Genomic DNA, 19,601 nt, shown 5'->3' on the forward strand with positions numbered 1-19,601 from the left:
CTGGAATGTGGATTGATCTCTCCAATGAAATCCAAGCCCCACTGTTGAAAAGGGCCTTTTTCATGCATTGGTTTTAAGGGCAGGGACTTCAATTGTTGTTTCCCTTCAAATCTTTGGCACCTGTCACAAGATTTAACAAATGAAAAGACATTAGGAAATAAGGTGGGCCAATAGTACCCAGCTCTGAGGATTTTGTGGGCTGTAGTTTTCCAATAGTGATTCCCTCCACGCATGCTGGAATGAAACTGTTGCATAACCTCCATTGATTGTTCTTTGTCCAGTAGAGCAGATTTTTATGAATACAATATTTCGCTGCCCTGAGCTTAACAGTTCTGGCTTGGCTTACACTAGAGCTTGGAGGGATTTCCAGCTTCAGCAAGAATTATGCTATTGCAGAGTACCAACCACAAGAAGCTAGATTTTCTACCAATGACTGATTTCTTCATTGTTTAGTTGTTTCTTCTTCTTCTGTTTGACCATTTTGTGCATCTGTGCTTATGAGATTCATGTCCATAGTTCTGCAATTTTCTTCAGCTAATAGTCTGCAAGGCCCTGACCTCTGACAAGCGTGGTGAGCTTCAATTCTATATTAAAATCAATCAGATTTGCAATCCATTTAGCCCTTCTTCCATCGGCGTCTGGTTGTGTTAAGACATCTTTTATTGAAGCAGAGGGCACATATGCAATTATCTTGGAATGCAGGATATAAATCTTGAAAGCTTTCAAAGACTTGATAAGAACATATGCTTGTTTCTCAATGATATCATACCTCAGTTCAGCATCCCTTAAGGTTTTCCTGAAGAATGCCACTGGATGCTTTGAGCCTTCTTCATCTGCTTGCAATAAAACTGTTGCAAGGGTATCATTAGAGGCAAATGAAAATATATGGAAGTCCTTGCTGTAATCTAGGCTGATTAAAGTAGGAGCTCCCATAATAGCTTTCTTAATGGACTCAAATGATCTTCTTTCTTCATCAGTCCATTTGATCTCTGACCCCTTTCTCAACATGGAGGTAATGTGCTTTACTAGTTCTACAAAATTTGGGATAAACCTCCTCACAAAATTTATTTTTCCCAGAAAGGACTAAATATCCTTCTTTGATCTTGGGACAGACAAAGTCTGTATTGCTCTTACTCTTTCTGGGTCAATTCGGATACCTGCAGCAGTAACAACATGTCCTAACAACTTGCCTTCTCTTAAAGAAAACTGTGATTTTTTAGGATTGACTGAAATCCCAAACCTTCTGCACTTCAGGAACACTTTCCTCAAATTTTGCAAATGGTCCTGATGGCTACTGGAGTACACTGTTATATCATCAAGGTAGATAAGGACAAATTTATCCTTCTCTCCCACGAACGATATATCCATAACTCTCTGAAAGGTGGCTCCAGCATTCATCAGCCCTAAAGGCATCTTGGAATACATGAAAGTGCCCCAAGGAGTGGTGAATGCAGTCTTCTCTTAATCATCTAGATGCACAACAACCTGATTATACCCTGAAAATCCATCCAAGAAAGACATCACTTTGGCCCCTGAGACCTTTTGCAACAAATACTCCATCTTTGGTAGAGGGTAGTTGTCTTTCTTAGAGCATTTGTTTAAGTTTATGAAATCAATGCAGAGTATGATTTCTCCACGTTTCTTCCTCACCACAACCAAATTGGCTACCCATTTTGAATATCTGAGACGAACTATGATTTTGGCAGCCAGTAATTTCTTGATTTCTTTTTCAATCAGAGGAAGGAGCAAAGGGTTTATCAGTCTCAGCTTCTGCTTGAAAGGTATGGTGTCTTTCTCTAAAGGGATTTTTTTCTGGATCATCTTTTTTTCATATGTTCTCAGGTCACTATATTTCGAGGCAAAGACATCAGCAAATTGCTTCATTAAATTGCAGTATTCAGCACTTTGGGCAGCAGATAGGTGACTTCACAGATTTATGTATCTTGTCTGAACTGGACTCCCTATATTATGCTTACAGACTGCAGATTGGTCTTCTTTTTGGGTAGCCTTATAAGGCACATCATTTTGGTCAAACAATCTTTCTAGAGGAATTAAACCTTTAGGTATATGATTGCTGGGAAGCGGGACAATGCTATCTTTGCCAATTTTGTTTCTAAGCTGGGATTGGGGGCTTCCTTTTAAGGCTTCATTCTCTTGGTCAATTTTCATTTCAACAAATTCATCAATGACTTGCAAGAACCTATTTACTTCATCATCATCTTCAAAAACTTTCCAATGCTGGACATTATGAGGCAAGGATGGTCTATATTTCATTTGGACTTCATAAACTAGTCTGGGAGGCATGGGAGGAATAAACATGCTAGCAAACTCAGCAAGATGATTTTTGGCTCTAGGGATGTATGAGATACAGAAATTATCAAAAGAATCTTTGAGTCTCCATACCTCTTCTCTGTATGCTTTCAGCCTTGGGTGCGTTTCTTGAAATGTTCTGTTTACTTGCTGAATGATCAGATCAACATCTCCAAACACCTTTATGTTTCTGATTCTTCTGTATTTTGTTGTGTTAGGGCCCAATATTAGAGCCTCATACTCTGTTATATTGTTAGTGACTTGAAAGGCCAGCTTAAAAGACATATGTGTGCTTTTTTGTTTTGGAGATATCAGCACCACCCCTACTCTTGCGGTCTCCCTAGAACATGCTCCGTCAAAGAACATCTCCCAAAATTGACTTCCTTACTCTTCCTCGGCCTGGATCATTTGCTTCCTGAGTTGCATTGAGGCCTTCTGGGATTCTTCAATTTGGAGGATACATGCTCCAAAATCAGTGTCCACAGCGTAAATAGGATGATTAGAAGGATTATTTTCATCACTGATGATATATGCCAGTTGTGCTTCTCTGTACAGTCTCCTGGTTTCTCCTCCAAAAACTAGGACAATGGAATAAGATAGATCATTCTGTAATGTCCCACCTAGTCTCTTGATCCACCCTCTGGACAATAGCATGCCAAACTTAGGAGGCACATCTGCTACCACAATATCCATCATCATACTCTTCATGTGCAGCTGAGTTAGTGTAATAGCTAGGTCTTTGATCAATCATAGGCATTTTACTTTCCTTGAATCAAAAGAGAATAAATCATGATAGGGTTTAGTGATATCAAGGCCTAACTCTTACATGAGAGCTTTGGGCATAAGATTGTGGCTAGCCCTTGTGTCTAGCAGGCAATTGTGGAGGATTTTATCATGGATAGTCAAGGAGACATAAAATGATGGAGAATTATCATCAGCAGGTTCGGTCATTGGGCTAAGCACAACTGTAGGCTTATCATCTTGCAAATTGACAGAGTCAGTAGAGGTTTGTATGGCTCTCAACTCAAGAGCATCAAGGATTGGCCTTCTAAAGACTTCACTCTTTACCAGTTCTATCAGAGGCACAGATATTTTTAACTTCTGGACTTCTGATTCAAAGCTGAAAGGGGAAGGGGATTTGTCAGGACCTCTTACCTCTTGAGCTGGTGCTTTGAGGATGACTGGTTCAACTGCTAGTCTTCTCTGTCTGATATTCTGTGACTCTGTTGGGACAACAGCTTTTTGGGCAGAATTCTCCTTGACATTGTTTACTTTTGACCTCAGATTATATCTTTGTTGCTCCTCAATTTGTAGAACAGCCTCTCTGTCCCACCTTTGACTGTTTTGGTCATGCAACAATGACTCTTCATATGCAGCCAATGTCAAAAAGGAAGCATTGCCTTTATCTTCCATACAATGGATTTCATCCTCCTCTTCAAACTGTTCCTCCTCCCTGACTACATTTTGGAAAGGAGCTTTAACCTTTTGATCTTCGTTAACTTCTTTACCCCTCTGAATGATCTGCAACTGATCATTTTCTCTTCAGAATGGATTTGGATTTCTTGGAGCAAATGTATTTGGAAACCTTGTCTTTCCTTAGTTCTGTTCAATCTTTAGCTTAGATATTTCAGTAGCCAATGACTCTATCATTCTAGTAATTTTGTCTAACTTTGGTTCTGAAGATGAAGCAGAGGAGGAAGAAGCCTCACCTCTTCGCCTCCTTTTATTAGCATGACTTTTGAGCTTTTCTGCAGCCATAATATTAGAATCTACTTCTAGGGCTACATCTTGCATATTAGCTAGAGTTGCACATATTCTTTCTCTCAATAGTAGGCATAAATCAGAGTCAAAAGCATTGGCATAGGTAAGTTTGGCAGAGGTGGGGGTAGACTTTACTTCAGCTAGTATCTTATTATACATACGATTGAATCTTTTATTAAAATCAGGCAATGATTCCCCATTTTACCTCTTTAGGTTCCCAAACTCAGTATGGTAATATAGAAAGTCTTTTTTATCTCCCCAGTGCTTTAAAAGGCATCATCTAAGGCTTCAATGTCTGTTATAGACCTAGATGTCAATTCTCTAAACCATTTTCTAGCCTCTCCATCAAGGCTCTGAACAAAAACTCTCATCCACACATCATCTTCACTGATATCTAAGTTATCAGCATAGCTATAAAAAGACTCAAGGTGCTCTTTAGTTGTTACCCCCTCTGTACCAGTGAACTTAGGCATGTATTTCTGGTATTCTCCTCTAGGCATAGAATTCAAAGGAACAGGTAACACCAGGGGTCCATATCTAGTAGCTATGATTCTTTCCATCTTTGTGGCAGCTGGCTAGCCTGCCATGACTGGGGTATGTGGGAGGATACTGGCAGATTGAATGGTAGGAAGCAATGAAATAGCCGGCAGAGCTAAAGGAGTATGATGGACTGTATGGGATGCTTTCTTTGGACTGAGATCCAAAGGGGAACTGAACGAACAAGGAGCTTGATGAATCTATGAAGGTATTTTCTCGCTAGCAATACTAGGCTCTATATCTTCAAAATCTACGTTCTCAGCAATAATCTTCTTTTGCAGAGATACATAAGATTTCTTGGGCTTACCTGATCCTGATGCTCCTTTCTATGATTTTTTCTTCTGCTTAACAATCTTCTCAGGGTCAGGCACTGGGTCAGCTGGTGATTTCTGAGGATTGTTCTGAGTATGCCTCACAAACTAAGCCAGAACTGTAATGTGGAGTCGCCAAAGGTTGGTCCTCCAATAGAGTCGCCAGATAGATGATTACAACCAGGAATGTGTCAAAACTTTGTCTATCATCAAAGCTAGAACTGTGTCGTTCTCCCAGAGAAGCTGAGCTTCGACCTCCTCTCCCCGACAGTGGCACCAATTAATGTTATCTCCCCAAGAAACTCTCCTAGGTTGTAGCTCGGAGATGCTCGGGAACATTACAAACTCAACTTAACATCGGAAATGGATGAATGGAAGGAATGATGCTTGTTTAAGCCAGATAATCACTTCTACTATGCTTAACTCTAGACATGCGTGAACACCCCCAGACTACAAGGCTTTAGACCACCAATTACTCATAATTTAAGGATTAGGTGAATATGGAGAATACTGACCACACCAACAGATGCACAAGACCATGTGATGGCCGGCTACAACAAGTAAAGAGGTCTGCAAATCTATTTCCTAATGCACAGACAGGATGACATCTCTCTGGAACTAAGTGAACAGAAACCTGAATAACACATTCACTGATACATACAAGATTTCAACACAAAGATAGGATGACAGCTCCTCTAATTCTAAACATCAAGAGTTCATGAAAAATTCATAACAGGCACAACCTAGAACAAAATAGAAGTGAAAAGTGAGAAATTAACAACAAAAGAAGCTTGTATTAGCTGAAAATGAAGACGAGACGCTGCAAGTATCAAAGTAGTCACAGTCTCCAGAAGTTTAACCTTACATCAAAACAACAACCATCAACCCTGATTACATCTATTTTTTGGGTATATATAGAGTTTCATTAAAAAGACATTCTGCTACTTTAGGCATGGAGGGGTCATAATTGACCACCAACCACTTTAACTGTCTGATGGAGTCTCTGGTGTAGTCTGCCTGCTTCAGTGAACGGATTTTATCTTCTCGGGTTCTCTGTTGTACCTCTCGGGATGGTGGAGTGTCATATGGATGAATTTCCATAACTGCTAAATGCATTTATCTGCTCGAGGCTTATCCTTTCATTCTCGGCCATCCTTCCTGTTGAATGCAGTTGTTAAGGATCTATTACGCCGAGTACTTGATGCTGGCTACCTTCATCTTTTCGGTAGTATGGAATGGTTAAGGGCGAGAGGACTGCATGGCGGATGTATGAGCAGGATAGGGGATGGATATCAGCCGTTGGATCAAACGAATGGATGACGGAGATCTCTTGGCGGGCGGTATTGGGAGGAAGCGGGAGCAGACAATCGTGAGTCGTTGGATCACGGGCGAACAGATCCAACGGTCACCCGGTAGAAGAGATGTGCAGAGTTTATCAGGCGGGCACAGAGGATGGGCGGTAAGCGGTATTTCCTGCACCACCGTTAGGGTTGAGTGGTAAACGTACAATGACGAGCGATCACAGTCATCGTGCGACACGTGGTGGCGGGGAATAAATGAAACCACCTTTATCACACATTAACGTCCAGGCTGTTTGAAGGTGTGGGGGAAGCGACTGCCATCCGATCGCAGAGGGGATGATCGGACGGTAGGGATTTAACCATGCAGGTTTTGTTTGATGGTGACCGGGAAACGTTAAGTCGTGGTTACGATAAAGGTTTTATGGACGCGCATGGTTGTGTGGGTGCAGGTTTTTATAAGGTTTTATGTATTGATGCCCGGGGCTTTGAAAAGAACATTTTAATATGATTTTCAACATAATTATGGGAAGTTAAGACAAAAGGAAGGTGAGAGAGGTAGAAGGGAAGGTGAGGATAACCAATGTAGACCTTTTCTGAGCAAAAAACCAAGGATCAAGGTTACTTCTGCTCCTCAAACACCAGCAACATGTAGAAGAGCTAATGGGTTCCATTCTCCTCGACCATTCTGGAAGAGGAAACAACCACTTATCCTATAATGGTAATTTCCTGAAGGGATTTTCCAGAAAAAGAAGCCCATGCACAAATCTTGCTAGCTAGTGTTTCTATAACCAACAAAAAAAATGTGAATTTGATAATGAAAAGATAAGCATCCTAGCTTTGAAGGAGGATGGATATTTCGAAGCAATAAAATTGGTCACATGAATCCAGTGCAACCAACAACACTTCCATTTCTAGGGTCCTCTTTAGCTTTGGCGTCGTGCCCCTTTTATTTCAAGCAGATTTGTCACGACTTGAGGCCACGGGCAAAGGTTGGAATCACGTTGGGAAACATTGAGGCTGCAAGAAAATTCGCAATGAAGACAAACCTAGAGAGATCATTCTAGTTCTTTCTGTCTCCAAAAATGGAAAACAAATGCGCTATATTCCTCTACAAGCCCCAAATTCAGAGGGAAACAAGGGAAGCTTAGTGGAAGAGCAAATTTCAGTGGTAGGAAGGCATGTGGATTTCCATAGTGTTGTGGATCATCCCAGGATCAACAAATGGAATTTAAATATTCAACTTCACAAATCCTCTCTACATCTCCTCCTCATGGATTTGTCATCAGTTCATGACACATGGGTTTGTGGACAGAGAAATACTCCCAAAGTCTTGTTAACCTTGGGGAAAAATCATACTTTTAGCCTAGGTGTCTCAAGAAGGGTTTACACTGTGCAATGGGTTCCATTCTCCTCAACCATTCTATAAGAGGAAGAAACCACTTATCCTATTATGGGAATTTCTCATAGGGCTTTGCTAGAAAAAGAATCCTAGGAACCAACCTTACAAGCCAATGCTTTTTAAACCAACAAAAAATAATGTGGATTTGGTAATGAAAATAGAAGTGTCCTAGTTTTGAAGGAGGATGGATATTTGGAAGTAATAAAATCGGTCACAAGGAATCCAATGCAACCAACAATACCTCCATTGCAAGGGTCCCCTTCTCCTTTTTCCCAATGGCAAATTTTCTCATTGAAAAATGAGGCCAATGTTACAGACCCAGGGGAAAATCATAGTTCTCCAAGGGGAACAAGTAGGATCGATATGACCCAAATACAAGAGAATCAGAATTCTCTGAAGAAACAAAACAGGGCCGATATGACCCAAATGCAGGAGTATCAGAGTGCTCTAAGGGAAAGAAATGAGGCTGACATGAAACAAATATGGGAGAATCAGAGTCCTATGACAGAAATAAATGGGGCTGATATGACCCAAATGTGGTAGAATTAGAGCCCCCTAGGGTTAAAAATGGGGTTGACATGAAACAAATGCGAGAGAGTCAACTTCCTGTAAGGGAAAAAATGGGGTTGATATGATTCAAATGCAAGATAATTAGAGTCCTTTAAGAGAAAAGAAAGGGGCCATTATGACCCAAATGTAGGAGAATGAAAGTCCGCTAAGGGAAAAGAAATGGGCCAATATAATGCAAATGTAGCATAATCAAAGTCCTATGAGGGAAACGAATGGCAATGATATGATTCAAATTTAGAAGAACCAAAGTTCTCTAAGGGGAATAAAAGGGGCCAATATGACCCAAATGAAATAGAATCAGAGTCCTTTAAGGGAAGAAAATATAGGCAAACTAGTTTAAATCTATTCAAGAAGACAAAAGAGTGGTAATCTTTTTTGCTTGCACACAACTTGCCTTGAAACGAGCTAAATTGGTCAAAAGATTGAGGAAAAGCAAGTAGCCTTGGGCAAGAAAACGAAAATTTTAAAAAAGAATTCCACTGTTGATATCTCGAAAGAAAACAATGTGATGTATAACAAAAAGAAAACATACTTTTGAGACAGGGGAAGAGAAACTATCTACAAGAATTGCAACAAGAAGCCAGTGCTCATGGGTCCTCCTCAACTAGATTTTGGCCAAAAGATGATGATTATTATCAATCTGACAAGGAGAACATGATTCCTCAAGTATCCAAGAATAAAACAGAGAATTGTAGTAGAACGGGTGAAGAGATGCATCTTAAAAATAATAGAGAGAGGGTACCATTTCAATCTCTTTCTTAGGACTCAAGGCTAATGGCAGACCACCCGTTAGTTTCCTCTTAAAGAATTATAACAAGAGTATTGAAAATCATCGGGCTTCACACTTGTCTAAGGTGCATAATATTGACCATGTCTATGATAGGGTAGAACATTTGGATCCACTAGAAACAAAAAGGAAATGGCATATAGTTGTAGATACTGGGTTGTTACTAGATATGGAATCTAGATAATATCTAAAGCAACTTGAAGGCATCAAAAGGACTCGTCTGATCATCCCTAGAATTGTTATACAAGAGCTAGATTGTCTGAAATGTCAAAAGACATCAAAGAGATAGAATGAGGTCCAAGGAATTTTGAGATGGATAAAGGACTGGATGGTGAAAATTGGTTGGTGGATCCACGTACAAAAATCGACAGAGAGTTTTCCTTTCAGTGTCACCCCCTGCATCTCCCCATTCTCGTCAAAGTGATGGTAGCAATGACGTTTCTTCTTCAGTTGCTTTCTCTTCTTAGGGAAACTTTATTGACATTTTTTCACCGACAACAGAAGATCACATTCTTGAGTATGCTCTGATTTTTAAAAAGTTAGCTACTAATGGAAATGTTGTTCTTATTACTAATCATGCCACCCTCAAAATCAAAGCCATGGATGAGGGTATGAAATGTGAAAATGTGAAGGATTTTTGTGGAGTTTGGTACGTGCTTATTCAAAAAAAAAATTGTGGGCACAAAGCACTCCCCGTGGTCATAAATGGGTTCATTTCAACAACACAAATAATTTCAACACTACATACTTTGGCATGATGAGGAATTCTGGTTTGCAAGGTGATGAAGAAGGAAAAAGAGTAACGAGGGGGAAAATGGATTCAAGCTCATCATACACCATATTTCTCATTATGGGAAAAAGAAGATCATGAAAAATTATTACAATTTAGTACTTCTCATTATGAGTAGGGTAGTGAGTTGGGTTTATACGAAAAAAATCATGGTTGAGCTGACCATTATGCGGCAAATTGATATCTATAGGATATTTATAGTCCAAAGTGCTTCATAATTCTCTATAAGACATTTCCATTATAAACTGCTTCATAATTCTAATTGTGAGCAGGGCAGTGTATTGGATTTCAAAGGTAAAATTCATGATTTAGTTGTGTCAATGGCTCATATGTTCCAAATTTTTAATATAATCATTCTAATCCCCTTTGTTAAAAAAAAAAACCTACTCATGTCTTTCAAGTCCATACTTTGTGAGAATTATGGTTGTAGTCCAGAAGTACATATTCCGCCATGGGAGGGGTTGGTGAAATAGATATTGAATGGTAGTCGAAAAATAAAATGGGTCGACAGAAACCAACAACATATTGGAGAGGCAATTGGAATGGTCGTCTCTACACTAAGGTATTGTGAGAAATTTGACGAGCCTTATAGTTTAGGGGCACATCTTCCTAACCATGAAAAACAAATAGTTGTAGAATCATTTTAATGGGTGTACACATTTCAAATCATGGGTATTAGTTAAGTACTGAATTTGTAGGTTAATTAAAAAAACATTAAAGTTATTTCTTAAAGTTTTGTCATTATTTTAGTTTAAATGATTTTAAAATTTTATCAAATTTGGAGGATTTGATTTTGTTTAATAAATTAAAATATTAAAAGAAATTTGTCCTCCTAAATTTTTTATTAATGAAATCAAGATATATTTTTTTAACAAAAATCTTATCTCATTATAAAAAAAAAAAAAAAAAAAAAATACAAAACAAAAACTAGAAAAGGATTAACCTATTCTGAATTAATATGTAAAAAACTGGACTATTAAAGAATCTAAACAAGGCTTTCCGAACTCCAAACTCTCCCACCAATGTTAAAAAAAGGTATCAACTTTTTCCCTCTTTTTAATGATGGAAGACTAGCTAAAGTGGAGTTCTTCTAGAGTGGATTCCATATTTTAATTTGGAGTGGAAGTTCATAGCTCCTTATAATGAGAAAAACAAGACTTTTGGCTTCAGAAGAATCTTCCAAACTAATTCGATAAAAGTAGGAAAAGTTTATTTTGGAGTTGAGGGTTAGGCATTGTTTAACGAGACCACAATTTTGCGTGGATGAGGAATTTCTTGCCAAAATACGATAAATTTTATTTTCAAGAAATTTGATTGTGGGAGTGTTTAATTGGATTTTTTTTAATGGAAGAAATGGATTGAGCGCCATTAAAGACCCTTCGGGTTCCCAAATTCTTGAAGCTTTACAGTTGCAACTCGGGTTTTCAAAAAAATTTGTGAGATTATCTCAAAATCATGCTGGAATTTCTATTGTTTTCCAAGCGAAAATGTGGCTTGTTTAGACTACGCTTTGAGGGTTGTCCCTCCCCACTATTTGAAAAAGTTTTTACATGTTTAATAAAAAACCTTACCGATAGACTTTGGCATTCTAAATTGATGGAACTGTTTAGACTTGTGTAATGGATTAGAAAGCTACCATGGCCATGTAAAAGTAGCTTGAGAAGAATTTTCCATACTATTCCATAAAAGCATGAAAAAATTTGTTCTGATCCAAGTGGACTCTCATTTCAACTTTTGAATCTACAATGAGAAAGGCATATATAACATGAAAAGTAAAAGGTTATTTATTATGTAGGACACGAAATTTTTGTTTAGATCAAATGTGATTGAGTTTTCACCTTTTGAACCTATAAGGTGAAGGGGATATGGTGTGCAAAGTCAAAGAATTAATTGTTGTGTAGCACAAGGAATGTGAAAATCTTGTTTGTATCATGCTTAACTACTTATGCTTGACTACCATAACTATGAAGTAGTGTTGACTACACTAGTCGAATCTTGTAGGAGGATCGACTATGTGGCCAAGGGAACGCATTGTTGGACTCTAGGACCTTGGTGGAGATTGATGTGGTTCCCTAAGGGAAATCTAGGGTCACCGTGTGGCTAAGAAAAGACAAGAGTCTGGTGTGACACACTTGGGGCAAAGTCTGTCAATACTTTGTGCTTATGCCCGAGTTATGATCAATGGGCTCACCTGGTGGCGTTTACGACGGACAGTTTGGTAGACCTTATGTGCATGCATTTAATATTTAGTTGGCTTTGTTTGTGGCCAATGTTCTTCTCAAATATTATATCTCTTCTATATACCTTTACACCTTTTCGGACAATTGCTAGTAATAATAAAATAAAATGAAATTAACTTAGCCGCCCTTCCATTCAACCGGGCACATCCCTCGCATGAAAGTCACGTGCCTTTCGTACTTTCGACGAAACTTAAATTAGCCAACACCACCTATACTCCCATCTCATTCATCCCTTAAGCTCGGTCTCCTACACAAGCACCCGTATCGGAGGAGGATAGCCGAAGGAGAATTGCAGCCAAAGTCATACGAATATGGTTTATGAGTTGTCTGTATTGCAGAGGATGGTGAAGGATGCTTGGGTCGTTGGCCTGAAATCACGAAAAGAAGTTGAAGAAGCAAGTGATTTGCAAGGAAATCAAAGCATTGCAGGTCAGCTGGAGAAGGAGCAGTGGAGCCTTTCCCTCAGTCAATATCCTTGACTGGCCAGGAATTGGAGAACTTCACAATCGCTGCCTCCTTTGAAGCTTTCGAGAAGATTTTGAAATCAAGGGTTTTGCTTCGAGGGTTTTTGAGTTAACCAGTTGGTTGCTTTTTGAGCATTGAGACCATTTGATAAAGGGTTGTTTCAGTAAACGGAGAACCAAACATTCATCAAAGGCAACGATTCAAAGAGGAACAAAGTATTAATGCAAGGTCATGCAAGTTCCAGAATCAGAATTTGCTAGCCCGCGAGAGATTCCTGTGGGCCAAAATGGATATGTCTCTGTGGTAGCCTGTACAGATTGTGGACAAGAGAACTGTAAGTTTAGGCTGCAATTTTTAAGGTTTAATTAATGGTGGAGTTCTATCTTGATTTTACGTGACTTGCATTCATGCTTTGGTGGATCTATTATTTTCTTAGGCTCCCAAGCATCTCTGGTGAGGGAATTTCAACATATAAAGGTATAACAATACTCTGATTCGGTGGTTTGTTGCGGGTTCCTATGTTTGGATATCATGTTTTTTCTTAAGATTAAAAAATGGTTATGCATTTAACCGCATTATCAATTGTTGGAAAGATAATGGTTGTTTGTTGAAAGGAATGGTACAGACTAATTGAGTATTACAAAATTTTGGAGGCGTGCTTCCCCTAGAGGCAATTTCTTTTCTTTTGATAATCCTCAACTAGTTTCAATTTTTACGCTTCCCATTTTCCCTTTTTTAGAAGGTGCGGGTTTTACTCAAGCAGTTGATGCTTTAAAACATAATGGTTTTATTTTAATTGTGGAACCTTCTCTGTTTGTTCATCAGTTGGTTATCTATTAGCATTGAAGGTTAATTCTACGTGATTAGTAACCTACAACTGTGTTTATTGTCATCATGCAAGCAGGTAGTTTTCTTTCAAACAATTATATTCTTATGGAGAGAGTAGTGGTAAATTTTCTTTTGGCTTCAACAAGAGCCTTAACGCGTCAGCTTGCTATTCATAATGAGTCTATAGTTTTCGAGGTGATACATTTATGAGACCTGAAATATTTTATGATTATTTTTGAAATATGGCAAGGGGACATATATAATGATGTTCTTTCTTCTGCAATTAATTATTAAATAATTCTAGAATCATACGTGCATATGCAAGGAGGGTGCATTAAAACCATTTATATTTTGATCTTGCTGAATTGAAACTTGAATTTCAGATCTCTGTCATATTTGCAGGCACTCTTTATGACATTAAACATTCTTCTTGGTGTCATTAAGGTAAATTGGGTATCAAAAGAAAGTTGAAATAGTAATTCAACCAGTACAAAATACCTAGTCTTCTGCAATCTTCAATAGTATATCTATGGATTGTGCTACAACAATTTTGGATGTCGTTCTTCCTCTCTTCGTTCTAATTTTTTTTAGTATCTCAGTGGCTTAGAGTGACTCATTTTTCATGTGACAGATATTGTTGGCATGCATTTTATGTTGGGGAATTCTAAGTTATGTTTGCTATTCACGAGTAGGCTAACCACTTGATTAATCAATGTCTACCATGGTTGGATAATAATTTCTTGTGGGAAAGAATGAACTATTTGCTTTATCCTACCTGTCTATCCCACGTATTTCATTTCTTAGTTCTAACGAACGTGAGTCAATCAATATATTTCTTCAATGCATAATGTAACAGAAATTTAAGGAGCAAAAAAACCTATTCTATTGGGTGTTACATTTCTCATGACTCCTAGTTTCTATTTTTTTTACACACACCATCAGGAGCCTAAGGATGATTGGATTTTCCTATGGCTAATAGAGTGTTATTGGGCCATACCCTAGAGCGAGCATGTATTCGTTACCAGTCCCAAACATAATCTCCTTACTAGTCCTTCCCACATAGGTAGAAACCCTTCCATTGGATTCTGGATGCTAAAACCTTTATTCCATCTATCATTATCTTCTTATTGTTCGGCTAACAGTATTTTTGTTTTATAGGAATCAATCAAGATTGGAGAGGGTTAATTCTTCTTTCAAGAATAGAACAACTATGGCAGCAGTAACCATTTTGTCAGTGTGGAGTTCACGTATTTTATTGTTGTTGGGAAAATAAGGCCCTTTTATATTATTGCTTGTTTTTTTCCAAGCATATTCAACTCTAACTATCATTATTCATGTGAACTCGTTTTTGGAAAATGTTGTTTATGCATGTATATTTAACAATAATCTGTATATTTACATTGTAATAGAAGAAACAATATTTTAAGTATTAATCCTATGAGAGTTCCAAATTTGGAAACAAAATAACAGTTTCTTCTAGTCTACTATGTTTCATTACACATTATTCCAATAAAAATAATAATTTGCAACACATACTAATACAGATTGGAGGTTGAAGAAGCATAAAAATAATAATCTGCAACACATACTAGTATAGATTGGAGGTTTAAGAAGCACACCCCTTTCAAGCCTCTTCTCGCATGGGGTATCCTTAAAATCCTTCTGTCCAAAATATGTAACTAGAAATATATCTTCCACCTCCTCTTCTGAAGCCTTCTCTTTCTATGTTTGGTCTTGCTACTTCCTTAACCATTTAACTTATTATTCTTCGGCTATTTCTTGTGTTGTAATATATATGGGATTATTATTCTATTTAACTAAACTCACCCCCTTGCCTCGACCCTCTCCCACCCCCGGGGCCTTTTTTTCAGGTAAGGATCTTCTACAAGAGGGTCAAGGTGGCTAAGGGTTGTTTTGGTGGGTTTAGGGTCTAGAATTTGAACATGGATTTGATACCACATGTGAGGACACAATTGGGGTCCTCTAACAAAACTAAATTGATCACAAAATTACACAACAAAGAGAATGATTTATTTGATATCAAACAATTCAATTTATTTGACAATAGCATATATAAAATAACATATTTATTAAATCATAAATTTGATTTACAACCATTTATATGAGCTAAATCACAAGAAAATAGATACCTAGTTATGATATGATGGCTCAGTTGTGGTGCTCCTACTGGGACCGACTGAATATGCCACCCTACCAACTAGGAATGTCTATCTCACTTCCTATCGCAAGGGACCTCCATAGTTTACCTTTCCCTCTAAGCCCAAGTCCAACTGCCACTGTAATGTGTCCAAGTGTTGGCGGGGGAAAATGTACCGCCAACAGTTAGGGGGTCTCCTTGGTGTGAAGTTCAAATTAGTTCAAATTAGACCTCACGTCATTTGGGATAGGAGCCCCATCCTATATGTGAGCTTGACTAACACCCTATGTGTGTTATTCTTGGCTTCCAAATGCAGATAAGGTTAGTATGAGATAAAGAGTGAAATGTTTGAAAATGAGGACGAAATCAGCCCACAAGAGACAAACCTGCAAAAAAATGTCCAAGAATGTTGTAGAAAAACAACAACAACAAGTGCACCTCAAAGTGGAATTTGTTAGCCAAAACCCATTCGAGACATACGAATAAGAATGTGCTATATTTTAATTGAAAATTAGTTTGCAAAAGGTTACTAGAATTAGCATGGAATAAAGAAAGCAAAGATCAAAGCAAACATATAAGTAATCGCGCCACGAATTAGTTCATCAATGTAAATCTAATGTGAAAGCACATATGCAGACATGATTAGAGTACTTGCTAACCACTACCACCATCAAAGGAATGCATAAGAATTTCTAACAAATGAAGAACTTATTAATGATGTTGCAAGGTCAAATACATACATCACAAGCCCGTCAAAATCCAATAGTGGAATGAGAGGAGTTAATATCATCTCCAAACAAGAACCCTAGCCTCGTAATCACTCACCCTATAAGCTACCAAGAGCATGAGTGCTCTAATCTTTGAATACTACAACTATGCTATAGGATTCGAGTGCCAAAATACCCTACGAATGAGGCATGATGGGGTATTTATGTAAATGGGTAGGTGACCTTTCACCTCTCAAATGACTCTTCAAATTCCCTCATGGCACATTTAAATCATATGGACTTTCAATATTCCAAATGGTTTTCAATGATTTTAACATTGGATATTCTCATAAATATGACAAAATATTACAATATAATAAAAGGGAGTGTTAATCTTAGTTAACAATGGTATGTTCTATGCTTAGCACAATTACTTCAATGTTTCTTAGTAGCCCAATGATATTTTAGTTTTCTCATAACAATCACATAAATCACAATGACAGTAAGTGTATATAGAACATAAAATAAAATGCAGAAGACAAGTCAAGACAAGAGAACACCAGATTTGGCAGATGCCAAGGAAAAAACCACAATGTGGGGAAAAACATTTGATCAAATATTCTTATTATTATATCAAATGTTCAGTAGAGAGAAAGAATAAAAAAATTCAAAGTTGACTTGTGAAATCAATGTCAAAACAACCTTGGAAAATATGCAATCAACTATAGTCAAATTCAGCCCTAACCAAAAAGTCAAAGATGGTCAATACAACACCAAAACATCCCCTTTGAAGCTCTGTCAAAGGCAGTCAAACTCAACCTCTTTAGCTAGCCAAATAACAGTCAAAACAATCCACAAAACAACAATCAAATGTGGTCAACTGAAGTCAACTTTTGCGGTCAAACAGGCCTGTGATCAACTTAGGTCAAAGTGATCATAATTTCTCAATTTTTGTGCAAAAATTTATGGCCTGCCAAAAACGAATTTTTCCCACAAAAATCTCAGTCAAAGTGTCTAATCAACATTGGTCAAACCTTGCAACAGTGCTATAGGATAAAATGGACGGTGTATGGAGAATGAAGATACCCTCAAAAGTCTTCCCGAGACCCTTAGCAGACTGTAAGATTATCTGCAACCATCAAAAAGTTACATGCATGTTCATAAACAATGACTAACTACCAAAGTAGGATAAATAGATTACCTCAAGCCTCCGTGTAGATTTGCTGGAGAGTGCAATGTAGCTAGGTGGAAGTCCCTTGGGCCAGCTCCAGATCAAGTCCTCCACATAGACGAGACAAGCATAATCACAACATACAACTCTGATAACTAATACATGAATACATAAAAGAACATCTAGTTACACATAACTAAGCTACTCATGTAAAAGGTATTGGACAAACAAATGAATGAATGATAGTACCAACACCCCAGAGTAGACAATACAATTGCAGTTCTATATTAATGTTGGAAGAGCGATTACAACCATCTGTTGCATCAGCCTTTCCTTACCCCTCCAGCTTGTATCTCTCTCTCCCTTCTTACCAACTTCTTATGTTTTGAGACAATGCTCAACAATCAAGTATGCTATCCTTTCAAATGCTCTGACCTCCATCACCATAGCCCTAGCTTTGCTTATGTAGCATTTGAGTTAAGGTTGCCAAGTTCCTCCTTGAGTTCCCTAGGGTAAAAGAAATGAAGTTTCCATGTTTTTCAGCTCTTTCTCATTTGACTCCTTCATTAGGATTAGAAATCCTCCAAATAGGTCAAATCTAGATGTTTCCTTGCTTTCCTTGAGTGATTTTAAGAACAAATATCTAGATATTTATGAGTTAATTCCTTCCTTTAACCCTTAGAACTTCTCTAGGATCCACTAACGTTATTTACGAACTAGCAACTTGAGTTAGTTGGGTCACGAACGCACCCTTAGGCTTGCAAAGAAGCTTTATAAAGCAGGTTGTCAGTGCATAGTCATCGTTAGTGTGGAAACAAGGTATGTGATCTTGGTATTTGCTTCAGCTATCATGTCTTTCCCGTCTGAGTTAATGAGGGGGTCAATTTGTTGTATAACAAAGAGCTCTAAAATTTTGGGCTTGCAATCTACCCAAAAAATTCCTCCTCCTTGCCACAGGTGTGAGAGAGAAGATCTACCTAATAGCTATATGAACCAATGAGAGAAGGGGAGAGAAGAAATGTGTGAGTGATGATGATGCCAAATGAGGTGAGAGGCCACATATATTTATACAAGTCGATGAGAGTGAAGTGACATGTCTCTTGGGCTTCATGAGCCTACATGTTGATGTGTCCGACCTTGACAATTTACATATATGTGGGCATAAATTCAAAAACACATTTTCACTTGTCCAAATTTGATGATCTTTAGGTCGATTTTAGTCCTCTCTAAAAGAGGAATTGAATGCAATAATCATCTCTATCAAGTGAGCTGTCCAATAGTGGAATTTGGCCCTAGTTTCAAATTTTAACACTCCCTCTCAACTAGGGAGAATTCCACCTGCTAATCCATCCATCATCATTGATCATCATGTCATCTTATCGTCATGTACCATCTTTGTATCTCATCTCAACTCTTCTAAACAATGATGTAATAATGAATAATAATTGATCGAGAGTGAGTCACAAGGCCTTGCCACTCTCCACTGACAAAAGTCAGTCCAGGGGTAGATCACCAATAAAATTTTACCTTGAATGAGAAGTTGTTAAACACCCTAGATCCTAGACATAGGGAGTATGCCAATACATGATGCTTCCATCTGTAGTGTTATGGTCCATATCCACTTTTCTCAACTCATTGGCTAGATGAGAGGTACTTCCCATGAGTCTCAGACTACATGGGTAGGATGTATGATGGGGCATCAACAAGAGAACATGAACCACTCATCCTGCTTATATGCCATAGGATAATGTGAACCACTCATCCTATGCATATGTCAATCGTAGGGGAAGGTGAACAACTCTCCCTACACACATGTGTCATCAATCGTAGGAGAAGGTGAACCACTCACCCTACACGCATGTCAATCATCATGGAGTATCACACGGGAGGGTGAACCACTCACCCTATACACAACGCACCAATAGGGGAAGGTGATCCATTCACGCTATGGTCCCTCGTAGCTCCAATAAGTACCCCAAGCCCTCAAGAGCTCCTAGAGATCAGTGATCAACTCAAGCGAGACCCTCATGGGAGGGTCTTTCCACGACTCCAAGACTCTCTCGGGAATCTAAGAATTTGACCTTCCCTAAGGGCTTCATGAGAATGTCTGCGACCTACTCATCAATCCTAATATGTTGGAGCCTTATATCTCCCCATTTTACCATATCCTTGATAAAGTGGTACCTAATATCAATGTGCTTGGAGCGATCGTGGAACATGAGATTATCTGAAAGGAAAATCCCACTCTCGTTGTCACATAATATAA

This window comes from Pinus tabuliformis, chromosome Q (genome assembly GCF_031772625.1).
Source record: "Pinus tabuliformis cultivar Carrire ecotype Pingquan chromosome Q, CPIR1, whole genome shotgun sequence".
Classification (NCBI taxonomy): Eukaryota; Viridiplantae; Streptophyta; class Pinopsida; order Pinales; family Pinaceae; genus Pinus; species Pinus tabuliformis.